Raw genomic sequence first — 24,136 nt, 5'->3', positions numbered from 1 at the left:
AGCCACAGGACAGAGATCACCCAGGGAGTAAGCTCACGTGGGTTGAATGAATGAATAAGCAAGTTTATGTGCAGGAAGGAAGATGTTAACAGGTTCATAGAATCTGACTGCACAGAATGAATTTTTCTTCCTGTCTAGGCAGCCAATTCAGATTATTTTCTTTGGACTCTTAGAAGAGCCTGATTCCAAATTATTTGAGTCTGAAGTGGATCATAGGACTCTCCGGAGCAAGTTTCCATTGTGAAGCATGTGGATAGGGTGTGTAAACCTTCTTCAGGCTGTTTGAAAACTAAACATCTCTCTGGGGGAGTGCCCTATCATAGCACGAGGTGTGGGCTGGAATCCATGAGGGTGAGTCCTTCTGGAAAGAAAAGAGATTAACATACGTACACAATCTGTTTCAAATTAGAGGGGGAAAGATCACAAATCTAACATCTGTAGACATCCTTTATATGCAGCATGTCGTTTCCACTGCAGAAACAGGCAGGCAACCTTCCACAATTCAGATAAAATAATCTTTGCCATAAGCCCAGGACAAGTGTTGTGGAATCTGAGATAGTTAAATTGTACTTCTCAGAAGTCAAAAGCAGGTCAGTGGGTCCACCAAATTCTTCTGGTTACTTCAAATATCACGTTACCCTAGTGATAGTTTCAGGCCCGTGGGAATATAATCACATTAAAAAACACTGAAAAGGATAATGATGTAAGAGATATCTCCACCGTGAAAAACTTTTTTTGCATACTTTCTAAGGTTAATATTTCTAAGTACACAGTTGTGTCTATCTCTTCTTATTTTGCTTTTTAGTCATGAGGCACGAAAAGTTGGCATTTAGGGCTCCAGCATCTTTGACTTTTTTTATAAAAAAGATTTATTTATTTATTTGAGGAAGGGAGCGTGAGAGAGGGGAGGAGTGGAGGGAGAGGGAGAGAAAGTCTTAGGCAGACTCCATGCGCTAATGGTGGAGCCCTACACAGGGCTCAGTCTCACAACCCTGAGATCACCACCTGAGCTGAAGCCACCCAGATGTTCCTTTTTGTCTTTTTTTTTTTTTTTTTAATCTCCATTCACTCCCAAGGTGCTTTAGGCTTTTCTCACTTAAAAATCATCAACACATTGCTCATTTTGGCTCCCTTGCTTCACTGTGATCACAGATATTCCTTTATCTCAGTGTAATCTGTGAAACAGGAAATAAAGACCCCAAATGAAGTCTTACTGTCTTGTGCCTTCTCAAGGACCTACCCACATCCCAAAGAGCTAAAATTTGGTTCTAGAATTATTGTTAACTGCCAGGGAGAGCCAGCACTCTACTCTCAGCTGTTCTAACGACATGTGCTGATTTCTGAGTGACTTGACACAGACAAACTAAAATGCTCAAAGAAGAGCAAATTTGTGTGGAACTCTGAAAGGTGGAAAGATTCAGTCATTTATGTAACCAAGAAACATTAGTATGCCAGCCACTTAGGTAGGACCTAGGTCATCAACACAAATAAGCCTCTGTAAATGATAAAGAACAAGCTGAGTTTTGATGGAGGGAGGTGGGTGGTGCCTGGGCTAAATGGGTGATGGGTGTTAAGAGGGCATGTGTTGTGATGAGCACTGGGTGTTGTATGTAAGCGATGAATCACTGAATTCTCTTCCTGAAACCAGTATTGCACTGTATGTCAACTAACTAGAATTTAAATAAAAATTAAAAAAAAAAAAACCCCAAACCCAAATAAGACTTTTGAATGTATAACATAGTGGTTAATCAGGCAAATAGATACCACGTCATAAGAGATGTTGCAGGGGTATTTCGGCATTTTATCCAGCACAGATGGGACCCTTCCCAGCAGTGACAATGTCTGTGCTGAATTCTAAATGACAAAGTAGGAGTTATTTAAGAGAGTGAGAAGAGAAAGATAAACTATAATTTGCAAAGAACTGTCAACTAATATTTGTGGATCTCTCTATTTTCCCTCTTAAACTTGATGCCAGATATGCAAAGATGAACATGAAGATACAGAAACTATTTTCAAACTTCTAAGAAGCAATGTAGAAAAAAAAGCATCAGACTCTTCGGAGTATCCCTATGAGTAATATCGACAGAGAGGGTACCATAGCCAAAGGAGGCTGCTAGAAAGTAGGTTCAACAGGCTATTTTGGATATTTTTCTCTACCGACCTATGGTGGAGACATAGGTCATGACAAAGATGACTTTGTGAAAAAGATCAACTTTATGGACATCCCGAAATGGACTGAACAAAGGAATGAGAATCTTTCCAATTAGGTCTACAATTGAGCTTTATTATTAATGGAAAGCAAGAAAATTTGGGTATCTGGTAACTAAGCTTTTTAAAATTAACATGAGGCTATGCCCCTAACCATTTGCATCTCCAGGCAGAGAAGTTCTGTGCCGTAAGCTATACACTGTCGGCCTAGGGAAAGCCCTACAGTTTTATGACTTGGTGTTTCCATTTCAGAAGCTGGAGCCTCCTTAAGCCTTGGCAAAGAGCCCAACGGGTATTAAAGATGAAAAAAAAAAAAAAGAGGAGCAAGAACTCTACGATGGATTAAAGTCCCAAGAGAAGTAGATACCATGAAGAGAAGAAATTTTTTTTTATACCTCCCCCCACCAAGATTATTTATTTGAGAGAGAGAGATAGAGAGAACACGAACAAGTGTGTGGGGGTGGAGAGAAGGGCAGAGGGAGAGGGAGAGAGGATCCCCAGCAGATACACGTTAAATGCAGAGCCCAATGCGGGGCTTGATCCCACAACCCCGAGGCCATGATCCAAGCAGAAACCAAGAGTTGGATGCCCAAACTGACTATGCCACCCAGGCGCCCTGAGAAGAAATTTTATGATATACACTGGAGTATGATGGGCATGCCCTGGGAGTGGGACTACATATGTCGTCTCAAAGAGGTTTCCTGACATTTTATACCACAAACCATAGACACTGTGTTGCTGGTGGGGATGTACAATGAATGAAACAGCCCTCTAGGGAATTTGGGTTAAAAACATCCACAGAACAATGTATTAGAATATCCATTTGTATACTCTGCATCTGTACATACATCCCCATCTGTATACTCTGCAGATATTTAATCTACTGTGTTCTAGGGGTGATTATATAACTGATTTTTATACCATAATTACAAGAATGAAGGGAAGGTGAAACTAAAGTATGCCCTCAAGACCAAGCAAGCCATTAGCAGAAGCCAAGCCCAAACCTTGACCAATTGACCAAGGTACTTCTAGGAATCATTATCCTCTAGGTGCCTTGGGGAAGTTCCTGGGTTAGGGCAGTGGGAAAGGCCTACAGGGTAGCTCTTCAGTGCTAGATAGGGAAGTTCCTTTCCCGTTGCTGGCGATAATCCAATGTCAGCTAGAACTACATTGGCACAGCCATGGTCCACCCTAGAAAAGACTCAGACAGGCAAAGGCTTTTCCTAAGACATTCCCTCTTTCCTCCCTGTGTCTCCTGGATGTCTGTGATCTTTTGCAGACAGATCTTACCACCCCCCACCAGACTCCATTTTCCAAAATCACTTCTCTCTCCTCTCTTTTTTTCTCACTATAGTTTCCTCAGTGTGCACCTTTGTATGTGTGTGTTTAAAGATTTTATTTATTTAATTGATAGTGAGACAGAGAGAGAGAGAGAACAAGCAGGTAGAGAGAGAGGGAGAAGAGAAGCAGACTTCCTAAAGAATGCCAGGCTCTATCCCAGGCCCCTGAGATCATGACCTGAGCTGAAGGCGGACGATTAACCAACCGAGCCACCCAGGCGCCCCATCTTTGTGTGTTTAGAGTTTAAATTACTTTGAAGAAAGTTGAAGTGACTTCAAATCTCTCCTTAAGTTGCTAAGAATATTTATATTCTAACTAAAGGTGAATTAAGTTAACATATAATGTTTTTACTAGCACATTCTAAAACCAGAACTGGGATGAAACATTGGTATTCCACTTTATTTTTTTTAAAGTTATAGATCTCGGGCGCCTGGGTGGCTCAGTTGGTTGAGTGACTGCCTTCGGCTCAGGTCATGATCCCGGCCTTCCAGGATCGAGTCCTGCATCGGGCTCCCAGCTCCTTGGGGAGTCTGCTTCTCCCTCTGACCTTCTCCTCTCTCATGCTCTCTCTCACTCATTCTCTCTCAAATAAATAAAAAAAATCTTAAAAAAAAAAGTTATAGATCTCAAGGCTAGCAAACACAGTCCTAGGGAACTCTCTGTCCAAGTTCTGTATGGTGTCTAGTGGGCTAATCTAGGAGCTCCCTTGTAAGTCTGTTGCCATCTGTCTAAATAACAAGAAGGCTGACTTGTATTCCATGTTCTACTGCTGATTCTGTGTAACCCCTAAAATCTGGTCATAGCTTCTCTGTGGTGTGATCTAGGAAGTAAAGTTACAATAACTGAGATTAGGTTCAGGCTTATGTCTCTATGCTGACATGCATGTTACCAACTACTATTGGACACTTGTTCCAGCCAGGGCAAAGGAGAGATCTTCGTGTGAATGTCACTTGAGAACTTTTTGCTCATTTGCCATTGCTACAGTTCCTATGAAAGATCCTAAGAACTTCTCAGCAAGAGGCTGAAGATATACAATGGTTTCTTGGGAATTGAAGATTGAGGTAAACATTTCTAAAATGTGCAAATAAGTTAATTTTGAAAATCTGCTGCTCATTTGTTATAACTTCAGAGTTTCAATTTTAATTATTTTAAAAATTCCCTCTAACAAACACACTTTCTGAATGACTACTGTCTCATCATTTGGTAGCCAATTCTTGAAACCTTGGCACTCTGAGCAATAATTGTGATTATGTATTAATGTGCATCCATTGAGTTACTGTTTCACCTGGGAGGAAGCTGAAGGATCTGAATTAAATTTTTGGCTCTAACACTTACCAGATCTTTAGGTTTGGCATAGTTTTGTTACCTTTTTTTTTCCTTTGATAAAAAGTGTTAAATAATACTTAGCTTTCAGAGTGCTTGTGAGGATTAAGTTAAAAACATGTGTAATGTAAAACTCAAAAGTTCCTTCTGTTATTATCTATAGAATCTAGAGTACAAAATAGCTGTTTACAGCTATGAAGCCACCTGAATGAGAAATGATAAGAATTCCCAACTCCCTGTGCACCATCTCATCATGATTCAATCCTTTCTCAAACATTTATTGAGTACTCAGTTTCCAAGTACTATTTTAGATTTTGGAAATATAGTTAGTGTACTGAACATGACAGACAAGGTCCCTGCATTCATTCTCAAGTCTTATATCCAGTTGGGGGAGGCAGATAATAGACACATAAATAAAGAAATGATCAAGTAGTGATAAGTGCTATGATAAAAGAAAAATAGGGTGATATGCTAGGGAGTTACTGGGGGCTATGTAGGACAGCTCTCTTTGAGGGCATGGCATTTAAACTATGAACTGAATGACATCTAGGAGACAGCCACATGAAGGTCTATGGCAAATGATCTCAGGTGTGGTCTACAGAACCTCTAGGGATCCCAACACCCTCTCAGAAAGTCATAACACTAAGATGTCATTTTTTTCACGGGCTGGAATTTGGGTTGATGGTCCAAATGTAATGGTGGGTGAAAGTGCTGGTTTTTCATGAAACAAGGCAGTGGCACCAATGGTACTAGCCCCTTATTACCACACACTCACAGTAAAATAAAATGCTAGCTTCACTTAAGAATGTATTGATCAGGGGCGCCTGGGTGGCTCAGAGGGTTAAGCCTCTGCCTTCAGCTCAGGTCATGATCTCAGGGTCCTGGGATAGAGCCCCACATCGGGCTCTCTGCTCAGCGGGGAGCCTGCTTCCCCCACCTCTCTCTACCTGCCTCTCTGCCTACTTGTGATCTCTCTCTCTGTGTCAAATAAATAGATTAAATCTTAAAAAAAAAAAAAAAAAGAATGTATTGATCAGGGGCGCCTGGGTGGCTCAGTGGGTTAAGCCTCTGCCTTCAACTCAGGTCATGATCCCAGGGTCCTGGGATTGAGCCCCGCATCGGGCTCTCTGCTCAGGGGGGGAGCCCGCTTCCCCCCGCCCCCGCCTGCCTCTCTGCCTGCTTGTGCTCTCTCTCTCTCTGTGTCAAATAAATAAAAAATCTTTAAAAAAAAAAAGAATGTACTGATCAAGTGGTAAGAATTATTATTTGTATAAAATTGATATTAAATCTCAACATTTGAGGACATATCATTTTAATATTTTGTTTGACAAAGGCGCATCAAATACTTTTACTGCAGACTGAGGCAAGGTTGTTGTCTCAGGGAAAACCATTTGCAGGATTGTCTGAGTTGCAAGTTGAACAAGCCACTTTCATAGAACACCATTTTTACTTGAAAGAATGCCTGACAAACTATGGTTATTCAGATTTAGGGATCTGGCAGATATTTTCTTGAAAATGAAAAAAGTGAGCTGTCACTTCAAGGAAAACTACTGATAGAATTTGTTGCTGATGATAAAATGCAAGCTTCTAAAAATCAGGTTTTTGGAAAGTGTGTATCTGCTACTGTGAGCTTGACAGCTTTCCCAAACTGAAAAACTTTCCTGGTGAGATTGTTGGTAATATTAACCTGTGATTTTCTGGACACTGCAAAATAAAATATGTTACCATTTTGAAGATCTGTGTAACTCTATTAATCAATATTTTCCAAATAACCAATCATGGCCTAAAATAAACCATGATTTAATAATAGATCCATTTAATATGCAAAGCAGACTGATAAATTTTAATATAACGGGGTATGGGGTCACTGATTTGATTTTAGATTCTGTATTTTGATTAACCTATAGGAAGTTAAAAGGTATCAAATTTTGGTGTAGGGTCAAAGAAGAGTATCCACAATTATTTGGAAAGGCTGTTAAAAGCTTTCCCAACTACAAATCTGTGTGAAGCTGAATTTTCTTCATATAATCAAACTAGAACTACATATTACAACAAATTAAATACTGATATTACAAACCAAGTATCTTCTACTATGCTAGACATTAAAGAGATTTGGAAAAACATAAAACAAGCCATTCTTCTACATTTTTTGTTTTGAAAGATATAGTTCTTTCATAAAGATATGTTTTTTTATGTTAACATGTAGTATGCTTATTATTTTAAATTAATTAATACTTTCAATGTTCAGTTTTAATTTTTAATAAAGTAAATATACTGATAAAACCCAAATAAATAAAAACGCTTTGGTATTCTCAAATGATTTTGGTAATTTTTTTTGAAGTATAAAGGGGTCTGAGAACAAAATTTTGAAAATCATTGGTCTGAGAATGATGCAGATTAAACAACAAAGTCTTAATTTCTTTAGGTTTTATACAAATTTTATTACATTCAGGCACTTAAATTTTTTCATTATTATAAATAACTTTAAAAAAGTTATTTTTCTGTGTTACTGGTGTATAAAAAGGTGACTAATTTTTGTATATTGATCTTTATCTAGCCACTTTACTAAACTTTTTCATCATTTTTGTACATCAGTCAGTCTTACCAATAATCAATCCAGTGGTCAGCATATTATGATCCGTAGGCCAAAACTGGCTGTTCAGTAGTATTGTAAATAAAGTATTATTTGAACAGAGCTACATCCATTCATTTTGCATTATGATGGCAAAGTTGAGTGACAGAGACTATATTGTCCACAGAGCCAAAAATATTTACTACCTACTTTTTTCAAAATTCTGAACCCCATTTGAACCAGCTTTGGCTCTGATGATCTCCTATCTGGTATTTTTATTTTTAATTTAATTAATTTCTGTTGTCATATTTATTCCTCCTCCTTTCCTTTCTCCTTCCTTTATCTTTGTCTACCTTCTCAAAGTTAGCTTTTTGATTTTTCACTTTTTTCTCTTTTGGCAAAACATTTGAGGCTATAAATTTTCCTCTAAGTACAACTTTCACTGCATCCCACAAGTTTTGGTATGTAATTTTTTCATTTTCATTCAATTCTAAGTATTTGAAAATTTCCATTGTGATATCTTTGATCAATGAGTTATTTAGAAGTGTTTTCAAATTTCCAAATATAAGGGGAAATTTGGGGAGTTTAACCTTTAGTTATTGATTTCTAGTTTAATTGTGCTCTGATCAGAGAATCCAGTCATTGTCAGTTATTCTTGGAAATCTGGTGAGATTTGTTTTGTGGCTTAGTATAAGGTCAATTTCTGTAACTTTCTTGTGAAGAATACATGTATTCTGTTTGGTGGAAGGTTCCTTATGTCCACAAATCAAACTATTTAATTGTGATGCCTAAATTTTATGTATCTTTACTATTTGTTGTCTCACTGACCAAGCAAAACTTGGGAGAAATATGTGAAATTTCCCTTTAGTTTTATCAGTTTTTGTTTAATACAGTTTGAGGCTCTTTTAGAAATGTCATATTTCTCAATGTATTAATTTTTTTCAATATGTAGCATTCTCTCTATCCTTAATAATGCTTTAAAAATTTTTTCTGTTTGTTTGTTTATTTATTTAGAGAGAGCACGCGCATGGGTGCAGGGAGTGGGTAGAAGAAGAAGCAGACACCCCACTGACCAGGGAACCTGACGTGGGACTTATCTCAGGACCCTGGGATCATGACCTGAGCCGAAAGCATTCGTTTAACCAGCTGAGCCATCCAAGCACCCTAGTGCTTTTGGTATTAAAGTGTATTTTGCTTGTTATCAATAAAGCTACCATAGATATCTTTAGATTAGTATTTGCTAGAATATATTTTTCTATCCTTTTTCCTTGTCTTTCCATGTTAGGGTGTCTTTTCTAACACTGTATAGCTAAATTACTATTATTTTTAAAAATCTTAATTCTTCTATATCTGTCTTTTAGCCAGAAAGATTAGGCTGTTTACATAAATTGTGATTGCTAATGTATTTGTGTTTGTTCCTATAATCTTACCTTTGCTATTTATCCTGGTTTTTTTTCTATGCTTAATTTTTGCTTTTATTCTTGCTTGAGTTTGAAAAAAGTGACTTAGAAGTTACATAGTATTTCTATTCTTTTAATAATTTCCCTTGAACTCTGAAGTTAATGTCATAATTTCCTTTCAGAACAATAAAAGGACCTTTTAATACTGACTCTGCTATCTCCTTCCTTGCATATGTGTTTTACCCAATATTTTAGTTTATCTTTTCCTCTATATTAGACATTATTATTTGAAACCATCAGTATTTGTTTAGATTTACCTACATGTTTACCAATTTCTCTGCATATCATTTCTTTCTGTATTTTACTTTTCTTTTGCTATCCTTGTCCTTCTTAAATACATCATTTGAGGTTTCTTCATTGTAAGCCTGTTGGTGATAAACTCTCTTGGATTTTCCTCTTATGAAAACAGTGTTTCACTCTCATTTTTTGAAAGTTATTTTTGTTGAGTACACAATTTTATTATTCTCAGAACCTTAAAAATGTCATTTCACTGCTCCTGACTTCAGTTGTCATGGTTGAGAAGTCTGCTGTCAGCCTAATTATGATTCCTTACAGGGCATAATCTGTGTTTTCTCTATGGGTCCTTTTATGAGAACTTTGTCTTCAGTGATGCGCAATCATACTACATTGTAAAGGTTATGTATACCTTTTGTATTTGTCTGCTTAGCACTTATTGCTTCCTATATCTGTGGATCCATATATCTCATCTTATTTGGAAAATTCTCAGCCATAATTTCATTGTCTCACCACTATCCTGTATATTCTTCCCCTTTGTAACCCTGAGTCAGCATATGCCAGGCCTTCTTCTTCTGCCTTCTATACTATTAACTTCTCTTCCTTACATTTCCTTTCCTTATCATTTGTGCTCTATTGTATGAAAATACTTTAGCTTGATTTTCTAGTTATAGAATTCATCAATTATAAATGAGCATATCCACTAATTTTTTCTGTTAGTCAACTAATTTTTTTCATTTCACTTCTTTTTCAGGTTTGTCTGATGATTTTGATAGCCCATTGTTGCTGGTTATTTTTGTACTCTACCCTAAAAAATGTTATTATTGTTTTTTAATGAAGTGGTAGGCTTTTTTTTTTTTTTAAATCTGATAATTCAAACATCTAAAGTCCTTGGTAGGGAAGGGATAATCAGTGTATTATTTGTTGCTTGTGCAGATTTCTACTCATGGGTTTGTTTCTTTGATAATCTTTATCTGAGAATTTGTAAGATCTTCGAATATGGAAAAACTAGAACCTAAGTTCTGCTTTTGCTATGTAATTTTGAAATGATTATTAAATATCCAAATGGATATGTCAAGTATACTACTGGATATATGGGCCTGATATTCAGGGGAGAGGTCAGAGCTGGAGATATAAATGGCAGAGTCCGTACCATGAACTTTTGGGAGATGAGGAGATAGCAAGTCAAAGTGCAGAGAGAGATAAGATGAAGATGGTGCCTCAGGGCATACCAATTCAGACACTAAACAGAAAAGAAGACAGCAATGGTGCCTAGGGAAAAAACAAAAAAAAAAACATAAAAAACCAAAAAACCAACAGTCTGGGAAATGGTGCTATCATGCAGGCCCAGAAAATAGTGGGTTTTAGAAAGAAGTGAGTAGTTGACTGTGTTGGATGCTGCTGAGAAGCTGAGGAAGATGAGGCAAGAAGGACATTGGTGCCTTTGATATCAGCATTTTTGGAGTAGTAGGGTTACATGAGGGAGCAGAGATAGCTAATGCCTACAGACAAAAAGCTCAAGACATTTTGTGTTAAAGGGAGCAGTAAAGTAGGGTAAAGGCTAGAGGAGGGTGTGGCAAAAGAAGTTTTTTTTTTTTTTTTTTCCCATTGGGTGCCATTAAATATTTTATATACCAATGGAAAGGATGAGTACAAAGGGGAAAACTAATTATATAGGCGACAAAAGAATATGTTTGGGAGCAACATTCTTGAAAAGGCCAAATGCCCAAAAGTCTTTTGAGATGCCATGTGGATCATGTGTTTGGCATGAGTTGTACACACAGCCTAGAGGACAGAAAGGCTAGGATGCTGTGTTATATAAGGACTTGGGGACCGTGCAATCCTAATTACAGCCAAGCTCTCCTGAGAGGTACTACATCCTAACTCCCAATTTACTCATGTCATAGCAACAAGTGGTAGAAACTACATGACATATTGGATAATCATAATCCAAAAGTTGTTCAGAGTCCTTAGGAAAGTAGCAGAGGAACTCAGTCACAGTGCTGAAGGAGTCTGGAGAGACTTCCTACTTTGGTCTCCTACCCACCATAGGCAAGTGAATCCAAACCATCTCAGAATGGCAACCTCACTGGGATATCCCTGGGGAACACTTTAGAACTCTGTCACCATGTAATGTATCCAACAGAAATAATAGCCATTTTCCTCTTGTTTTGTGCTTAGTGGGCATAGAGTATAGATGAACTATTATTTTCTTAATCAGAAAACCCTTAAGTATCTGAAGACAGAAATTAACTTCACTTTTTCTTCTCCAAAAGAAACAACTTTTTCCTCTTAATTTTCCTACATAGACTTTACTTTGTATTATTTGGCTAGTCTTCCCAACATTTTCCCTCTCTCCAACTGCTTTTTTCAGAGTGCCGTGACCAGAAATCAACAAGCTACTCAAATGAAGCCTGAGTAATCCTGAGAACAGTGGGGGGATTTCAACACATCTCCCCTTGGACAGATGAAAGGCTGAATTGACTCTGCCAAGACCTGAACACATTCCAGTTCCTGCTGATCTGGGGAGACTCTTCCACTTGCGTTTTTCTTCTTTTACCTAGCAATTTGAATACAACGAAAATGCAACCAGACATATATAGGGGCGAGTTTTTAGTACTGTCCACCTGTTCTTGAAAATCAGCCTGATGTCTACAGAGATCAAAAATTGCACATACCAATTCTTTCCAAAGTGTAATAACTCTTTGAATTTCCTAAAAAAAAAAAAAAAAAAGCCTTGTCTCTTATATATTCCAGAGAGTGCTTCTTAAAATCCAGAAGGAAGTATTCAGATGAAGTAATTAATTAAGTGATGTGTTGGGTTTGGAGAGCCTTCTACTCTTTCGAGGCTCGTGGATGGTGGAGAAACTCCTCTGGGTTTCTGTGAGGCAGAGTCTGCCTGCTAATTACTACCCCAGAAAATCTAAGCATCCAACAATCATTCTAATTTTTGCTAAGCAGCATGAACTATCACATCACATCACATTATGTTATGTCAAGCAACAGGATGTTCCTAGGATAATATGATAAAACAATACAGCTGGGAAAAACAAACTGAGAGGCCAACTAATGTGCGTATAATTTTGAAAAGACAGAAAAAGGTCCATGTTGATAATTAGACTTAGAGCTGGCTGACTTCAGGGTTTTCATATCCACAGGTGATTTTAGGAAAGCAGTTATGGCTCCACCACAAAATTTGGCTCTCTTATTTATAGCTGTTTCACTGTGAAAAATAATTGTAGCCTCCCTGAACTTTAATTTTCCTTTCCTGTAAAATGGAAATAATACAACAAATCCTACTGCCCCTATATGACTGTTGTGAGATTCTAATGCTGGCACTCTTAGATATTTTAAAAATATCTAGTTGAATACCTGTATCTACTTAAATTGGGCTTAATATTTTATATTTCACTGATTCTAGGATGTATATTTTCCTACTTAATAATGTTTCACAATTTAGGGTATATCTTAAAATTGATAGCTTACTATAGTTTGATTGGTATTTCTTCTTTCTTCGTGATCTATAAAATATTACACTTAAATCAATGGCCTCATAGAGATACGGCAAATAAGAGTCTGGAAATGGTAAAAGTGATATGCAAATGTCAGCTGTCCATTTACTTATAAAACAAGATCTTCCTGAAAGTCCCCTTTATGCAAGGCATTCAGGAGGAAATGGAAATGGAAAAGACCTGCTCTTTAATCTCAAGTAGGGATGCCATGCACCTGAGGTGGATGAGTGAAGATAATTCAGATGCCAGACTGTATGAGACATGTGCCATCTAATTTGCATTCCAAGCTCAGTACCCTGTGTGTGCACAGAAGGAAATAACTTTCAGTAAGGGCAATCAGGAAGGCAGCATGTAGGAGGTGGCCCCCAGGCCTGGCTTTGACACATCTGAAAACAGACATAGGGACACACAATGTAAACTCAGAGAAGGGCAAGAAGTCTAGACAAAGAAGAATTTAGGGACAGTGTTAGTGTGCTTACTGAGGATATTAAAGAGTCTATTTGTTGAATGGACAGGCCCTTTGATGAAAGTGATGAATTAGGAAGATCGGCTGGTTGGTGATGCTCCGGGGGAGGGGAGAGGAAGAGGCTGGAAGCAGGGGCACCCTAGCTTAGGCCATGGGTACGCTTGTAAAGTCCATATAATAGGTGGGTAGTAGGGGTAGAAAGGAGATAAGAAAGGATGGGTCATAATGAAATACTAAGGATCCTTAGTAAGAACCTAAGAGAGCATCTAGATCACAATTGGACAGAAGGACACACAGAACTGATGTTCGACTGCATGCCCCTGAGGGTAGGAACTGCCTGTCTTGTTCATCTTTGCATCACAGGGCCTCTTACAGTACCTGGCACACTATAATTACACAGTAACTATTAGTTGTATGCCCTTCCCTCAAAGATTCAAATGATGCATTTAATTCAGTTCCACAAAAACACGGACTGAGAATCTACCATGTGCTCAAGGCTGAACGCTGGGGACAGAAGGGACGGGGAGGGTGCCTGAGGAAGAACAAGCTGGAACGGCAGACCCTTTTCCCAAAGCGGCTGCAATAATTTGCTCCTGTAATACAGGCCCCTAAGTCGTCCCCCCTGCCCCCACCACCCCCGTCCCCAACCCTGCCTCTGGGCTTGGCCTCAGGATTTGCTTTCACCCAAGGGACAGCAGAAAATGGGATGCAAACAGAGTTGAGAAAAGGTTATATACTGAAGCTTGCCCTCTTTTGCTACTTGTTGGGATCCTGAGCCCACCATATGAAGAAGTCCAGGCTGGCCTCCCAGAGAATGAGTGACAACGTGAAACAGGAATGAGCATTCCAGGTAAAGCCTCCCCAGACAAACCAGCCTGCCAACCACTGAACAAGCAAGTGAGGTCATCCTAGAGCAGGGTTGGCAAGCTTTTACTCAAAGGACCAGAAAGGAAATATTTCAGCCTTGCGGCTTATATGCTCTCCGTCCTAACTCCTCAACTTGTAGTGTGGGAGCAGCCGCGGACCCTCACGGGGAGGCTTCGTTCCAAGGCAAGCTTACTTATAAAAGCAGAGGCAGGCCTGTGCACTATAGTTTGTTCTCAGCCATCCTGTAGATGATTCAGCTCCAATCAAGCCAGTCTCAACCAGAAGCACCACCCCAGTCGACTCACAGAATTGTAAGAAATCATAAATGTTTATGGTTTTAAGTCACTATGTTTGGGGTATTTCCTTACGCAGCAAATGCTGACTGATAAAGCTGGTATAAAACCCATAAGGCTTACAAACCTCGTTTCAAGGCACTTAAAATGCACCCGTGGAAGTAGAACGCATGCGCAAAGCACATTTAAATGACAATATAAGGCAGAATGTGAGTAAATGTCAAAATGCATGCTGCAGGGTAATTAGTATTATGAAGGCTGATAAAAGAAAAAAATGAATTTGGATGGAAAATAGACTTGGGCAGATCTTAATAGATGGGTGGAATGTGACCAGCTACCTGAACAATTCTGGTTCTTTGTCGCTGAACACCTGGGTGCTGTTTACTTTTGTGTCTATATACTTCAGCAGACTGGGGCCCCCCTGAGGGCACAATGAGCCTTATTTTCTATTTTCTATGTTTCCAGAGCCTAGCACAATGCTTGGTTCACAGCCAGGCTCATTGTGCACTTACTGAACAAACCAATAAACCAGAGTTGGAGAGGAGAAAGTGCATTTATGTCAAAACAACAACAACAACAACAACAACAAATAAACCTCACAAATAAGGGAGAAGTAGAAATCTATGTGCTCGGTCCAAGAGAGACCACAGGCTCAGACAGAGGATTTACCTGGGGGGAGGGGTAGTGGAAGGTACAGCTGGACACATGATTCTGGAATTGGGGGCAGGGGTGAAAAGGTAAAGCAAAGGACCCTGAAAGTCAGGCATGGGAGTTTAAACCAAATGTTATGGAGCAAAGTGACCAAGGTGATATTTACAAAGATTAATTTGGTGGCAGAGAATGTGGTAGATTCCAGGCAAGGAGAACAGTTAGGATAATTTCGTATTCCAGGAGTGAGAAAACACACTACTCCAGGAGTCAGTGGGGATAGTAACCCTGCGTGGTCCCCTGATGCTTATTCACCAAATGGAGCATGTGGCTCAGTATAAACTAATAGAAAGAGGGGACATCTCAGGCATTTGTTCATACATACTTACCGTGTCTCACAAGCACATGGGGAAACTCAAGAGATCTATGTTGCACTGGAACAAAGCTAGGTATAACCTAGGACCTCTCCCTACCCGAGGGGAAGCACTGGACAAGCCATGTTAAGGGTGAGGCTGTGGCGGTGTGAGAGTGGGTGGTGTCCAGCCTTTGCAGTAACGTGGGCTAGGGGTCTGAAGCCCAGCTCCGCCCTCACTAGTTCTGTGACCTTAAATCATCAACATTGCTGGTGGGGGTAGATTACAAAAAGGGCAGGTGACTGTGTGGTACCATGCCTCGAATAGAGTAGACACGAGTATGAACCGTGAATACAATAAAAGCAACATGTAATTGGGAGCACATGAGTGATACAAACCAAGTGTTCTAACGGTACAGAGAAGGGAAAGTCATGCTGGGCTGGAACTGTCACTCTGAATTTGAGAATAAAATGCCATTTTGTTTGGTAGTAAAAGAGGAGTATGGGGACACCTGGATGGCTCAGCTGGTTAAGCGGCTGCCCTTGGCTCAGGTCATGATCCTGGAGACCCAGGATCAAGTCCCACATTGGGTTCCCAATCCTGCAGCGAGTCTGCTTCTCCCTCTGACCCTCTCCCCTCTCATGTTTCTCTCTCTCTCTCTCTCTCTCTCAAATAAAGAAATAAGACCTTAAAAAAAAAAGGAGTACGATTTTGACAACTAGGGGAAGGAGAAGAGAGCAACGTGTGGAAAGAACACATATGAAAGGTAAGCCCATGTGCGGAATGCGGTGGAATTTAGCTTGGCTTGAGAGGGGTGAAGTCGGGCTATAAAGGTTATTCAGGAGTGGAGTGGCCTGAATTCCAGGGTGAGGAGCTGGACATTATTTGGTAAATAAAGAGGTGCTGCTGAAGGACCCCAGCTAGACAAATGATGTGATCAAAGTGATGTGTGAGACAGATTAAACCAAGGAGAGGATGCTGAGTGGCACAGAGGTGGGAGAGAAATGCAAGGTCAGATGTGAGGTAATGCATGCCCATCGCAAGGGTGGCCAGAGCAGTGGGGCGGGGGGAGCCTCGTGTGAAAGGCTACGAGAAAGAACGGATCACATCTGGGGAATGGTGTGAGCGAGCAGGGAGAAGGCAGAGCTGGAGTTCATGACATGACCATGGACCGATAGGGTGACGTGCTCATTCATTCAGCCAAACATCCCCTGAACTCTCTTTGCTGTGTGCCAGACACTGTTTGAAAGAGAGGATATACACATGTGCAAAGATACAGTCCCTCGTCTCCTGTCCGGGGTCGGGGTTGGAGGGCAACAGACGCACACAAACCATTCCAACAGAGTGGGATACTGACTGGACACGGTGGTGGCACACTGGGGGTTCATCAGGGAATAGCATGAACATTTCTGCATCAATGAAGTTGCCACATTCCAGTAAAGAATGAAAGGACCTATCGAACCCAAAGTAGAAGCTTAGTGGCTAAGTCACTTCACTTTCAGCTTTGAAAGACCATCTGGAGGGAGGTTATATTAGGGGTCACCTCACAGAAGAGGTGGCCTGCCAGGTGTGCCAGGTGGACGAGGGGGAAAGGGTCCGGAGAGAGCGGCAAAGGCAAGAGAGCATGAAACCACAGGGTACGTAGAGAAACCTCAAATCATTAGGTGTTGCCAAAGGGCAAGGTGTGTATGTGTCCAGCTGTATCTTCTGGTCTCCAGCCTAAATCCTCTCTCTGAGCCACTGGTCTCTCTTGAGCACATTACACAGATTCCTACCTCTGCCTTCACTTGTCAGGTTTCTCACCTAAGTGTCCTTCCCTCCTCGCAGCCCCAGCTTGGCTGGTTCACTCAGTAGACATGCATGGAACCCATGTAAGGTGCTAGACCCCGGCACACAGAAATAAAGATCGAGTGGAGCGACAGGAGATGCAGCTAGAGAAACTGGCAGGGGCCAGACACACACGAGCTTATAGGCTGTGTGAGAGAGTTCTGAACGCATTGGGTCGTGTCTGTGACTTAGAAGGATCTCTCCAGCTTCACGTGGAACCGATGAAAGAGGGTGGGGAAGGTTGGAGATAAGACAGTCAGCTGGTGCCGGGCTGAAGCAGGGGACTGCAGAAGGACAGGGATCAGAGAGGTTTAAGGTGGTATTGGCAGGTGTGGAGACTCCTTGGATGCAGGGTGTGTCGGGGAAGGATGATAACTCATGGGCTTGTCTGATGGATGGATATGGAGGGATTATTCTTAACAGAGGAAACGGGAGGGGGAAATATGAGTTCCAGTCTGGAGAGATGGAATATAAGATCCATAAGAATGTCTAACAGGCAGTTTAGTATACAGCACTGGAGGGAATTGGAGCCTGGAATGAGACATAGTCATGTTCTCAGCCTTTAGGTGGTCACTCAGCCTGTAGGTATAGCTATGGAGTACCAAACTTTAAGAGGGAAGAGAGAGGAAGAGGAACTACAAAGGAGGCTGGACTGGAAGGATGCTGGGAAGAATCGTTTCAAGCCAGGAATGCCTGTTTTTATGTGGCAGCTGGCTTTGACCTGGAAGTCTGATGTGCATGTTTATTCTCTGTGCAGACTTTAGCACAACTGCATCCTGGAGCTTATTGTGAGTCTCTACCTCCCAAGAAGTTTTAGGATAAAGGTTAGTCAAATAGAAGGACAGAACAGTGACAAAAGCTGATTGTTCTTTACCTTCTTGTCTCAACGTGCTAACAACAGCAACAAAATTTAGATAATAGAAAATAAATCTCTGCATATTTTTTCATTGCTTTCTTACATTCTAAAACAATTATTGGTTTCACGTGTTGTCTTCCTCATTAGATTACAGAGTTCCTGGAGCAAAGAGTATACCTTACTCATCCTTCTATTCCCGAGTCTGCCATAAGACTCTTGAACACTTGTTCATTCATTCAGCAAATATTTATTAAGCACCTACTGTATACCAAGCATAGTTTGTGGCCCTGGGGACCCAGCAGAGAATTTAACAAGTATTTCTTCACTAACGGAGGTTATAAATTGTAGTAAAGAATGTGGGAACCCAGCAAATCTAGCAGTAAGTGTAATGTTAGTGGCTAAATCACTGTTCCATGTAGGTTGCTGGGTAAAAAGAGTTTCTGTTATCTCATTAAACCTGATAAAGGAGAAAGCCAATTGCATCCACGCATCCACGCGCGCGCGCACACACACATGACACACACACACACACAATCACTGTTCCTGTTGCAGGGAGAGTTTCTTGAAATCTCTGTGTTTGGTCTGCCCTCCAAATGTTTACAAAATCACTTTCCTTATTCTGTGTTCTAGAACTTTGTCCCAGGCCCTCATTAGTTTGTTTTCCTCGCCAGAGTTAAAAAAAAAAAAAAAATCCTGAAAAGGTCCCAAATAGCCATTTTTGTACAGAATCAAGTTAATGAGCTTAAAAATGGAGGTATTCATTTTGAGACCGAAATGGAGCATGACATGGTCTGGAACACATTTGCTCAAGCCAACATTCACTCAGCTCTATTTGTGAGCTCCACTGATAATAGCACTGATGAACTCAAAGTCCCTGTCCTCAAGGATCCTGTGATGCAATACGAGGGAGCAGACAAATACAAGAGTCATGGTCAGACAAAACTAGGATTCTCAAATGTGTCTTGCTTTTTCTTTTCTCCTAATTCTGCTTCAAAGATTAGTTATCTCCACCAGATATGCCCTTACTCCTGGCTCTACCTGTCAAATAAATTGGCATCTGCTACCCACGTCACAACTATTTATGTATGTCTTGCATCCACTGCTGGACTATGAGCTCTGACGGTGGGGACTGAGCTTTATGCAGCCCTGCATGGGTAGTGTGGTGGGCACTGAAGACAGAAACAAAGTGGAGCAACTGTGGAAACCCAACATGCATATTTGCGAGCAAGACAAAGGTCCAGAGAATTTTCTGGAAAAAAGGAAAAAGTTATTTCTCTTTGAGGATGTTGCAAGCTTCCTTTAAATGGAATCAGGCAGTTGACTACATCACAGATAGCAAATGACCTCAAGCGTTAGGCTAAGATTTTAGAAACCCATAAATACACCGTGAAAAATAAAACTGACATTGGTATATTCCATAATAAAATTCCTTACATATTTAGCACCTTCATTTTCAGAGTGCTTTTGTATACATCTCTTCTCACCTGACCGTCAGGACAACCCAGGGGCGCACGCAAGGCAGGCATTTCTTCTCCTGGCCCTCCCACAAAGACCCAGAGGACCAGGGAGATGAGTAAATCAACTGGCTGCTGCTGGGTCAGAGGCTGACCTAAGAGCAAGAGCAATGCTCTTCCCACTAGGTCAACGGCCCCAAAGAAACGCTATGATCTGCGAGAGATGGGGCAAAATGGATTTTTTTCTTTCACTTTCCTTAGAAGGGAAAGCATTCAGTACTCTGATTAAAAGTCAGAAATGACCAGAGGGATAAAATTGCATTTCTCTGTTAAATAACAAGCAACGTAGCTTAAAGGGAGAAAAATCAGAAGAAATGTGTGATCTAAGGAATGTACCCAGAGAATGTGTGGCCCCCATTTTGACTTCTACAGAGATGAGGATAATTAACATCACACTTCCTTGTAAACTTCATTCAAATTTCCCTATGTAGCCATGCTTCCCTGGATGCTCACTGCAATCATTAAATTGTACTTAGTGCATGTAGCAGTTTACACCTCCAGCACTACAGCTAATATGATGGCCTTCTTTCCTTTGACGGTCTTCCTTCTTTCTCTTCCTCCATCTTGCAGTTTTTACTATCCCTCCTGTGTTACTGCACTGTTACTCTTACTGTCCTGTGAGGACTGATGGGAGTACGGAACAGACGAAAGGAGCCACTGTTCCTTCTGCTCAAATGGCAGACGAGATAGGAGGAAGGCTGAGGGCAGGGGTCCTATCACTCACCTAGTGTCTGTCCAGGACCTTCTGCTGGGTCTTACACAAGAACCTGTCTCCTGAGCACTTAGTGGATGGAAGCATGGAGGGATGGATGGAAGAGAAGTCTGAATGTGGACAGCACGGTTCTAATTTCTGACTTGGTAAAATGGTTGGAAGTTCCCCTCCCCTGCCCATGGCCTTTTCTGTTTCAGCAACCACCTTTCAATGGAGCAGCTTGGAACAAGAGAATCAAATTGGCATTCTGGAGCTCTTTATTTAGAAATTTGCTCTGTCTGAGTTAATATATGGGTTAGGTTCCCTGTGAACGACACTCTCCTAACTCCAGCAATGTCACAGAGACACTCAGCTGCCGTGTGTCTGGCAAATTAATGACTATGCGCCCAAGGGATGGAGGGATGGGAAAATGTTAACATTTGAAATAAAGAATAACTGTAAGCAAATTCAGAAGAAAATGAACAAGGCCTCATGCCCCCCACCAAAGCTAACCTCTTATTTTGAACACAAAATTGTAAGAAATAGTACTTTCCTACAAAACAGTACTTTTTAAAGTACTTTGTGCTTATCAGAACAATCCCACCCAGAATGCAGGGGGAAAAAAAGACAGAAGAGGAAATTAGATGGCAAAGAGAAGAAAAGGGTACTGGGAAGACTGGAAGTAGAAGAGGAAGGAAGAAACAGAAAAAGCAGAGAAGGCAGCTCCGTACTGAGATGACAGGACAACAGGAGAGAGTGTGGGCACCGCGTCGAGTCGCGGGGGCAGGTGAAAGAAGTTTCTGCGGACCTGAGCAGCAGAGTTGAGGGAGCTGGGATCTCCTTTTCCAAGTCTCCCCGCTCCGGAGGGTGAAATGAGGCTGACCATCTGGAAGACCTGTTCTGGGGCGAGCACTGTGCTTTCACACACATGTTTTGTTCCATCATCTTGCTTGCAACAACCCTGCAAGGAAGGCAGTGATGCCCACTGCGCTGGTGACAACTCTGAGTTCGTAGGCCATCCGTGGTGAGCTGTGGCTCTGGACAAGTACCCGTCTATGGGTACCACACTGCTGTCCACAAAGGATTCCTTTACCTTACTTAAGCCTTAAGGCGACTCTGTGAAATGAACATTATTTCTATTTTGCATGGCAAGACGTGGAGACTGGAGGCTTGGAGGGAGTCACTTACACTCATACAGCTAGCAAGAAGCTAGGATGCATGTGAACTGGGACACAACCCAGTGCTCCTTCTGTTTCACCATACCAACTTCCTGAGGAAGTAACCAGCTCCCCACCCTGTACTCCATCCCCAGTTTCAGCCTGTAAATTGTGAGCCTATGAGGGCTGAGCACTGGATCAACATGGTGCCACGTGGAGGTTGGGCTGCTGACGCATGGTCATCCTGATTGTGACTCTACATGAAATGGGGACTCTGAATCTTAAAAATAACCACAGGGTCAGATGATCTAATAATTCAGCTACTGGATATTTACCCAAAGAAATAAAGAACATCAAAGAGATACATGCATCCCTATGTTTACTGCAGCATTATTTACAATAGCCAAGATACAGAAGCAACCTAAGTGTCTACTGATAGGACAAATGGTTAAGGAAGATGTAGTGTGTCTGTATGTATGTGTGTATGTGTGTGTGCGCGTGGTGGAATATTACACAGCCATAAAAAGGATGTGATCTTGTCATTTGTGACAGCATGGAAGGACCTAGAGAGTATTAGGCTAAGTGAAATAAGTCAGACTGAGAAAGACAAATGCCACCTGATTTCACTCATGTGTGGAATTAAAAAAACAAAAGAAAACAAAACAAACAATCAAAAAGCAGAATCAGATATATAGAGAACAAACAAATGGTTGCCAGAAGGACAGCGGGTGGGAGATTCAGGGAGACACCATAACGGTAAGGTATTTGGTTTGTGTTCCCGCACGGCACAGGAATCTTGTTTATAGCAGTTCCCAAACATGGTCCCAAAATACAATGATTCTCATTCCACTAACGGGGGATTTATAACTACCAAATGGGGTCACTGGTTCCACTGCCAGCTAGTTCTAGCCACAAGGATATTACTGTTCTGAACCCAAATCTCTTTCTCTGTAACTTCTACCTTTTGGTTCTGCTTTTTCTAGAGTGACAAAGTCCTTCCTTTATCTAAGCACAGCTGTTGTGTCTCCCATTCTTATTCTCGTCTCCAGGCTAGCCCTCCACAGTTCCTTCAAACGCTGGTTACAGGACACACTCTCTGAAGGCCTTCCCATTCCTGATCCTATTCATGAACCATACTCAAATTTGTCTATTTCTCTGGCCTCGTGTACTATTAAAATCGTTTGAAATACAGTTAATGTGCTCTAAGTACCGTGGAGTCCAATGAAATCATTACTACTCCTTCTTTCTCCGGGCATGTGACTTCTGCTGTCACAATTAGGATAATGTTAGCTTTCCCAGCAACCACTTTGTTGGGGAGCAGGAGAAACAAACAAGCTCTTGCAGTAAGGCATGTTAAGTGCTGGGAAGGAAGCAGGCACTGTGCCGTGGGATCACAGAGGATGGGCATCTAATCTAGCCTGAAAGAAAAAAAAGCACTTAGAGATGATACTTGAACAACTCAAAGCAAGAGTTAGCCAGGTGGAGAGAGCAGAAGAGCTTTCCAGGTAGATGGGGAAAGATCTTGCAAAGGTGAGCTGGCATGAGAGAACATGGCGGGACTCTTTCCCTCCCCCACCTCCCCATGTCTCCTCTCTTTGATTCTTTTCTTCAGCTTTCCTCTGGCTTCGCTTCCTTCTCTGATGTCCCTTTCTGTCATGGAAGGCCTGGAATAAACTACACTCTCCTGTTTTAAGAAGTATCCATCGTATGGAGCCTAACATTCTTCTTAGAATACCTGCGCACGGCAAGTATTAAGTGAGGGTTAAATTGCCAAAGCACTGGCAATGTTAATGTCGTAAGTATTCTGAGCCTGGTCTTCTTTTCAGAGACTGTACTTCCACCTCAGCGGACTGCGTGATTAGGGTCGAAAAGCAAATGGTGCCTCAAGAATTCAAAAGTGGCCAACGTTCCTTCAGAGCGCTGAGGCAGACCATGGCGCTCAGGAAGGATTTCACAGGAATCAGAAGTCTTTGCCCCTTTATCAGCTGACCTGTTGTTCGCTTCACTGCCTCTAGCCAGCAGTGTTTGAAATAAGGCATTTAAGGATCTCTAAATTCCTGTTTCTAAGGCCAAACTCTTACCAAGGCTGTTTTCTCAGTCTGGAAAGCAGACAGGCTAGGAACCTCACCTTGGCAGGGGAATTCAAGAAACTCAAGATGTGGTAACTCATCCACCTGTCATTTCCTTCTGCTTGTTCCTTCCCTGCCTGCAGGCTCTCGGTCATCCGACCCCCTCCTCTGAAAAGTGCATGACAACTCAAGGCTTCCCCGAAACCTCTGACAGGTGAACAAAGAGAAACACCTCTCACGAATCCAAAATATCAAAGGATAGAAGAGAGAACAGAACCTTTCGTAAAGAACCCTAAACATCCCACCAGAAAGTCCCAAACAACCCTGAAAAGTGAGAATAAAACTATCAAAAGCTGACAGAGGGTAACAAGCATTATTTCCAACCCACATTTGTCCTTCTAAAAAAAGCCAACAATCTACTGAAAAAACCCCTGAAATGTATGAAATCTAACATCGTTAACATATTTCCTGTCCTCACATAGCTTATAAAAAATGTTTCTGAGCTTTTCCCTGGCTCATTTACAATGACGAGAAGGAGCAAAAAGGAAATGCAACAGATGGGACTACCATCTTCTCTCACAGTGATTTATCTTTACTTGAGGTAGCTCGGGCAAGCTTTCAAACATTTCTCAGATGTACCAATAGCTTATTCCTGGTCCAGAACAATGAAGATGAGGTTCCCTAAAAAAAAATCTGCAGGTTATAAGCCATGTTTACTACTATCTATTTCTGTTATTTCTAAAAG

Source organism: Martes martes (genome assembly GCF_963455335.1).
Source record: "Martes martes genome assembly, chromosome: 6".
Classification (NCBI taxonomy): Eukaryota; Metazoa; Chordata; class Mammalia; order Carnivora; family Mustelidae; genus Martes; species Martes martes.
The sequence above is the reverse complement of the archived record's forward strand: the minus strand, read 5'-3'. Positions refer to the sequence as shown.